Source organism: Chrysochloris asiatica, unplaced genomic scaffold (genome assembly GCF_000296735.1).
Source record: "Chrysochloris asiatica unplaced genomic scaffold, ChrAsi1.0 scaffold00208, whole genome shotgun sequence".
Lineage (NCBI taxonomy): Eukaryota > Metazoa > Chordata > Mammalia > Afrosoricida > Chrysochloridae > Chrysochloris > Chrysochloris asiatica.
In genome coordinates this window covers 5,096,642-5,104,657 of record NW_006408726.1, presented here as the reverse complement: position 1 = coordinate 5,104,657, position 8,016 = coordinate 5,096,642, and positions in this window count along the sequence as shown.

Here is an 8,016-nt window from a genome sequence, read left to right as displayed (position 1 = left end):
GCAATGAGGCTTGGTTACAGAAATCAGATATTGTCTAACCATGTAAAGGGGGACAAGAAAGATTTTTATATTCTTGATGTTCTATATTGAAATGATTAATATGTATGATTTAGACCACTACTTTGAAAAGAATGATTAATGGATTGATGGTACAGAGTAGTATAAAAGCTGTATGACAAGTTTCATCTGAATTGCACTGGGTGCAACCTCACCTCATGGGTTGCTGCCCCAAAGCCTAACATGACTTTTACAATCCTGAAAAGACCAAACTATGTGTTGCTGCCAGAAAACATCTCCCAAGAATGGTATGATGATGTCGGCTTGCAACTCATCAATGAATATACCACGTCGCTTTCTAGATCAAAGTGAATACTTGGAATTACAGTAATGAGTGTAATGTCTTTTATCACCTTGCTTGTTTCTTTCACCATCACCACCATTGCACTTACTCAAGAAATTCAGACTGCAGCTACTGTCAAGGAGCTAATGGACAATGTTACTTACAATTGGGACCGGCAAGAAAAAATTGATCTTGCCATTGAACATTGCCTGAATGGACTATATGACACTGTTAACTTAATTGGGGATACTTTGGAGCAGGTCATGATTTGGCAACACCTTGTGTGCTATGCTGATTATCACTCCATTTGTGTGACTAAACTTGTGTATAATGCCTTGGCCTTTCCTTGGCCCATGGTGCAGGCTCACCTGCACGGGGTATGGATCGCTGAAAATGTCAGCCGGGAATGGAATGAATTACATGCACAAATAATTGCTATGCATTATGCTCCCCACCTTGACAGCAAACCTGCTGAACTAGCTCTCAATTGTGGGGTCTCATTCTAGCTATTGGCATACTTGTCATCTTTGTTTGTCTCCTCCTTCCCTGCCTTCTTCGGATGGCAGTCACCCAATATAAGATGCTGTGGAGCCGCCTAAAACAGCCTCCAACTAAAGACACTCCCCCGACACATGCAGGAAGTGTAGCCAATGACGGGTAAGGATTGGTGGACCCCAGTCAACCTAAGACAGAGCCATTGCCTTACACTGCAATGAGTTTCCATGATGGGTAAGACTGGGGATTCTCACTGACCACCTAAGACAGGCAACGTCCCTTAAATAAATAAAGAAGGGTGAGATGTCGGGAGCCAGCACTGGTGCCATCTAATGGTGAAGGTTGAGATGGCTCTCATGCTCTTATAATTGGCCTGAAGACAAGTTTCACCTGGTTAAGGTGATGTCTGTAGTGTAGTGGTTACGAATCGGGCTGCGAACCTTAAGGTCAGCGGTTCGAAACTACCAGCCGCTCCGCGGGAGAAAGATGAGGCTTTCTACTCCAGTAAAGATTTACACCCTCGGAAACCCTGTAAAGGGTCGCTATGGGTCGGAACTGACTTGATGGCACTTAACAACAACAACAACAACAAGGTGATGTCAGTGATCGAGACTTATTGTTAATTGTAACTAGGACAATCCTGGGAAAATGGAACTTAAATTGAGCTAAAATCGTGTGATTCTGTGTTGCTATAACAATGCTTATACTTATGTAATCATATCCTTGTTACTATAGAAAACATTGTAACTAGGCAGAATAACTATGATCTAATGCTAAAAGTCCTATATAAACTACGTTGCTACAATAAACTATGTCACTGGCCATCAGCCTGTTGATCCTTATCTGATTAATTAATCCTCGCCTCTCCTTCGAGTAACCCACACAGTGGTCTGAGCCAGTCTGAGACCCCGATACCCCTCACTTCATATCAGCTGGATGCTTCACTCTCAGCTCTAGCCCTCTGTGTCTGTGTCCTTGTCCATGGGCTCAGGAGTCCCCAAGTCTTACCATACTTTGGACCAACCAACCCTTCCTCTTCTCTCTCTCATCTCAAAGTCGATAGGAGTCTATGGAACGTGGTTGAACTCAGCCCATATTTCATTGCTGTTTTCTCCTATTCCACTCACCAGTTGAGCAATGTGGTTACCAGCAATCTTAGGTGCCTTCTTATGTGTTCCCTTTGAATTTTAGTCTTGGAAGGGGTTTGTCCTGAAGGGACTTGATTGCTTGCCTTGATTGCTTGCCTTGATTGCTCCCCAGTGAACAACTTGCTTGTTCTTGTTGTAGTCAACCAGACTGCCATTTTTGGTTTTTATTTTTCTTGATTGTCTTTCTATCAAGAAATGTTTTCTGTTCTTCTAGCTATTCCAGGCTGGTATGCTTGTCCTTTCAAGTGAGAATGTCTCACCTCAGAAAGTTCTAAGGTCCTATACACTACAAAGGCTCTGCAAGAAGCCTATTTCAGTGGGCAAGTTTTAGAACACTTTTAGGTGTTCCAATGAGTTATAGGCTGAAGATTGGCTTACAACCTTTCCATAATCATGTTTCCCAATAATCTTTTCTATCCTACTCAAGTGTCTATTTTACAATGTAGATAGGCAATGGAGTGAACTTTCTTAAAGGGAAAAAATCTAGAGTTGATTTGGGTTTTTGGAGAAACTCTATATTGTTTCCCTATTCATTAAAAGTACAGAAGAAATGAGTTTTGTTACATAATGTGTGACTTTCTGAATGTCAAAGCATGTAAAAAGCCTATTGTATTTTACGTTCTTCAATGAGAGCAACTTTATATTGTTTTCTAAATCACATAAAGTACTGGGGACTTTCTCATTCTTGTAATAAATGATGTTTTTAAAGTTTAAAATGTTTTTTTTTTCTTTATTGCTAAGGCAGAATGTATATGGTTATTTGTCATTCCTATTGACTAATTTCTTTTCTTTGTAATATAAATTGTACCTTGATAATTTGAAACACTTTTATTTTCTGGACTTGAATGGGAGACACTATTTATTGTTTCCTCATTGAAACAATGTATGAGATACATTGTAATCTTTGTAATACAAATAGTATTTTGTAAATGTGTAAAACTCTTGTTTTCATGTATTTGAATGAGATCAACTATGTATTGTTTTCTCATTCAGCAAATGTATAGGGAAACTTCTGAACTTTATTTACAAAATATGTGGATAACCTGTGCAATCATCAACTAAACATATGTAAAACACTGCAGTGTCTTTTAGAAAACAGATAATTTCAACTTATACAAAGCAATAAGACTGAGGATTTCAAAAAAGTGACTAAAATACAGTTCGAAAATATAATACTAGAAATGATATCAGAACTACCTGATAGGGAGTTTAAAAGAATGATATTTAGGTTTCTTCACTGGGATGAGAGAATGATTGAGAAAATTGCAAATGATATCAATGAAAACACAGGCACAACTTTAGAATATTTCAGGATACAAACTGACAAACTAAGTGAAAATTCAGAAACCATACAAAACATAAATTAGAAATCTGGAAATCTAGTACTAATATTTCAGAGATAGAAAATACATTGACAGGGCAATGAAGTAGAATTGAATCAATGGAAGGCCAAACTACTGAGATTGAAGATAAAACTCTCAATATTCATCTACTAGAAGGACAGTCCTACAGCCATACCACCCTGAATGGGCCCAATCATGTTTGATCTTGGAAACTAAGCAGGATCTGGCCTGGTTAGTGCTTGGATGGGAGACCACCTGGAAATACCAGGAACTGTAGGCCCCCCACCACTCGCCTGTTGGTTTGTCATATTGTGGTGACTGGCATGTTGCTGTGATTCTGGAAACTATGCTATGGGTACTTTGAACACCAGCAGAGTTACCCACAGTGGACAGGTTTTAGCTGAGCTTACAGATGAAGACAGACTAGAAAGGAGAGATGAACCAATTCTGAATGTTTAGTGACTTAAAACCTTGTGATTAACAATGGAACACTGTAAGTATCAGACTAATAAATATTAAAGCATGATGAAGAGCACCAGAATATTGTCAGATATCATGTTGGAAGATTAGCCCCTCGGGGTAAAAAGGATTCAAAATGCCACTGGGGAATTGTTGCTCAAAGCAGGGTTGACCATGATGATGAAAATGGAGTAAAACCTTTGGGACCTTCATTTGCTGAAGGTGCACAACTCAAAATGAATACAAAGCTGTTGTAAATATCCTTTAACAATCAGAAAATGGAATGGATGAAGTATGAATCTTGGAAAATTGGAAATTGTCAAAAATGAAATGAAATGCAGAAACATCTAGGCATCAGTGAGCTGAAATAGACTGGCATTGGTCATTTTGAAACTGACAATCACACAATTTACTACACTGGGAATGACAAATATAAGAGGAATGGTGTTGCAATCATTATGAAAAAGAACATGTCAAGTTCTGTCTTGAAGTACAATGTTGTCTATGATAGGATAATATCCATATGCCTACAAGGATGATCAGCTGATGTCACAGTTAATCAAATTTATGTTCTGGTAGCATAGTGGTTATGAATCGGGCTTCGAACTGCAAGGTTAGCAGCTTGAAACTACCAGCTGCTCTGCAGGAGAAAGATGAGGCTTTCTGTTCCTGTAAAGATTTATGGCCTCAGAAACCCTGTTCAGGGTTGCTATGTGTCAGAACTGACTCCATGGCACTTAACAACTACAACAATGCACCAAACACTAAATCCAGTGATTATGAAATTGAATAATTCTGCCAACTTCTTCAGTCTGAAATTGATCAAACAAGCAATCAAGACCATGAAGGGAGAAGAGCAGAGAGTGGGACCTTACCCAGGGAAGCAGTGATGCCTGAGATGGAGGCAGAGACAATGACATGGAGAGATGGAACAGCTGGGGACTTTAGATCCAGAGAGGGAGAGGGGCTGTATGTTGACGACCAGGAGGTGGGGCAGGCTTGTAAGGTATACCCTATGGTTGGCTGATGATGCATGGAGGGGATTGTAACCATGGCAATGAAACAGTATACAATAGGATGTATGTCAAACTAATGTTCTCCCATGTAATTCTTCCACATAATTCAGAATAAACACTTTTTTTTAGAAAAGATGTATTGATAATTACTGGCAATTGGAATGCAAATGTTGGAGGCTAAGAGGAAGGACAAGTAGTCAGACAATATGACCTGGGTGATAGAAATGATTCTGGAGATCCGATGATAGAATTTTTTTAAGACCAATGACTTGTTCTTTGCAAATACCTTTTTAAACAATATAAAAGATGAATATGCACATGGCCCTCTCCAGATGGAATATACAGAAATAAAGTTGACTACATCTGTGGAAAGAGACAGTGAAAAAGGTACATATCATAAACCAAAACAAGACCAGGGCAGACTGTGGAACAGATTATCAATTGCTCATATGCAAGTTTTGGCTGAAGCTGAAGAAAATTATAACAAGCTCACAAGAGCCAAAATATGATTTGAACATATCCCACTGAATTTAGAGATCATCTGAAAAACAGCTTTGAAGCATCACCACTAATGATTGAAGACTCGAAGAGTTGTGGGAAGACATCAAGAACATCATTCAGAAAGAAAGGAAAAGGTCATTAAGTAGACAAGAAAGAAGGCAAAGAAAAAAATGGATGTTAGAAGACACTCTGAAACTTCCATCCCAACATTGCAATGCCAAAACAAGTGGGAAAATGAGGAGATAAAAGGGCTGAATAGAAAGCTTCAAAGGTCAGCTCGAGAAGACAAAGTCAATATTATAGTGAAATGTGCAAAGGCCTGGAGATAGAAAACCAAAAGGGAAGAACATGCTCAGCAATTCTCAAGCAGGGGGAATTGAAGAAAAAAAAATCACATATTGGTATGAATTTAATATGAATTATTAAATGATTCTATGGGAAAATATTGAATGATGAAGAAAGCAACAAAAGAAGATGGAAGGAAAACACAGAGTCACTATACCAAAAAAAAAAAAGTTTGCTGGTCAACCATTTCGCGAGGTAGCATATGATAAAAAAAAAACAACGATCCTGAAGGAAGAAGTCCAAGATGTATTGAAGGCATTGGCAAAGAATAAGACACCAGGAATTAGTGGACAAAATATTGGTACATTTCAGTAAACAGATGCAGCACTGAATCAGTCATCTATGCCAAGAAATTTGTAAGAAAACTACTGAGCCAACTGACTGGAAGAGATTAACACATGTGCACATTCCAAAGAGAAGTGACCCAACAAAATGTGCAAATCATCAGACAATATCATTAACATCACATGCCATGTTTTTGTTGTTGTTAGAGATCATTAAAAAATGGATGCAACCATTCATTGACAGAGAACTTCCAGAGGTTCAAGCTGTATTCAGAAGAGGATATGGAATGAGGGATATCATTGCTGATGTCAGATGGATCGTGGCTGAAAGCAGAGAATGCCAGAAAGATGTCTACCTGTGCTTTATTTACTACACAAAGCTGCTGATTGTGTGGACTATGACAAGCTATAAACAACATTGAGGAGAATGAGTATCCCGGAACACTTAATTGTGGTCATGTGGAACCTGTACACAGAACAAGAGGCAGTTATTCAAACAGAACAAGGGAACAGCAACTAGTTTAAAATTAGGAAAGATGTGCTCTAGGTTTGTATTTTTTCACCATACTTATGGAATCTGTATGCTGTGCAAATAATCCAAGAAACTGGATTATAGGAAGAAAAATGTGACATTAGGATTGGAAGAAGACTCCTTAACAAACTGTGATACGCAGATGATACAACCTTGCTTGTTCTTGCTTGTTGAAAGCAAAGAGGACCTAAAATACTTACTAATGAAGATCAAAGACCACAACCTTTGGGATGGGTTGCACCTCAATGCAAAGAAAACAAAACTTCTCACCACTGCACCAATAACCATCATGTATATAAATGGAGAAAAGATTGAAATTGTCAAAGACATCATTTGTCTTGGATCAACCATCAACACTCAGGAAGCAGCAGTCAATAAATCAAGCAATGTATTGCATTAGGCAAATCTGCTGCAGAAGACCTCTTTGAAGTGTTGAAGCACAAAGATGTCAGTTTGAGAACTAAGATGTGCTTGACCCAACCCATGGAATTTTCAATAACTTCATATGTATGTGAGAGTTGGACAGTGAATATGGAAGACTATAGAAGAATTGATTCACTTGAATTATGGTTTTGGAATAAAATATTAAAAGTACCATGGACAGCCAAAGAACAATCCAATAAATTGGAAGAAGTACAGCCAGAATGCTTCTTAGAAGCCAAGATTATCAGACTTCGTCTCTCATAATTTGAACATATTATCAGAAGGAACCCTAGAGAAGGATATCATGTTTGGTAAACTGGAGGGTTAGATAAGCGGAAGACCCCCAACTAGATGGATTGGCACAATGGATACATCAATGGACTCAAACGTAGCAATGATTATGACGTTGGCACAGATCTGGGAAGTGTTTCATTCTGTGCATAGGATCTCTTTGAGACAGTACCAACTCGATGCCACCTAACAACAACAACAAAAATGGACAAACAGAATTTTTTTAAAGTTTTTTAAAATCTTTCATTAATTAATAGGAATAACTTATGTGTGATGGACTTCCAGTGTACTAAAATACAAAAAACAAAATAGTATAGCTAATTCTCCAAGAGTTATTGAAAGAAAACTTTCTTAAATTAAAGAAAGGCAAGAAGATATGCTTGCAAGAAAACAAATGAACTCCAAACAGGACAAACCTCAAAAGTAACTCACTCTAACATACTGTAGTCACTCTTCATAAAAACAAAGACAAACAAAGAATCTTGAGAACATTTTAGGTAAAATGAAAAATTACTTCCTAAGGATGACTAAGCTCTGGTTTCTCAATAGAAACCATGCATGGAAGAAAACAATCAGATGACATATATGAAATTATGAAAAGATAAAAATTGCCAGCCTAGAATCATATACCCAGAAAAAGCGTCCCTAGTGTTCCTAAATATGACAGTGAAATTATAGGAACAGAGGATCTGCGAGAGGTGTATAGTGAAAAGAGATGAGGATAAGATTTATACGATTCAATAGTGAATAATTGTTATCATGACTAATTGTGACTGTCATAATTGGAAAGCTAGAAGTTTTGTAACAAAAACAGGGGAGTGGTTAATCTTTTTTTTTTT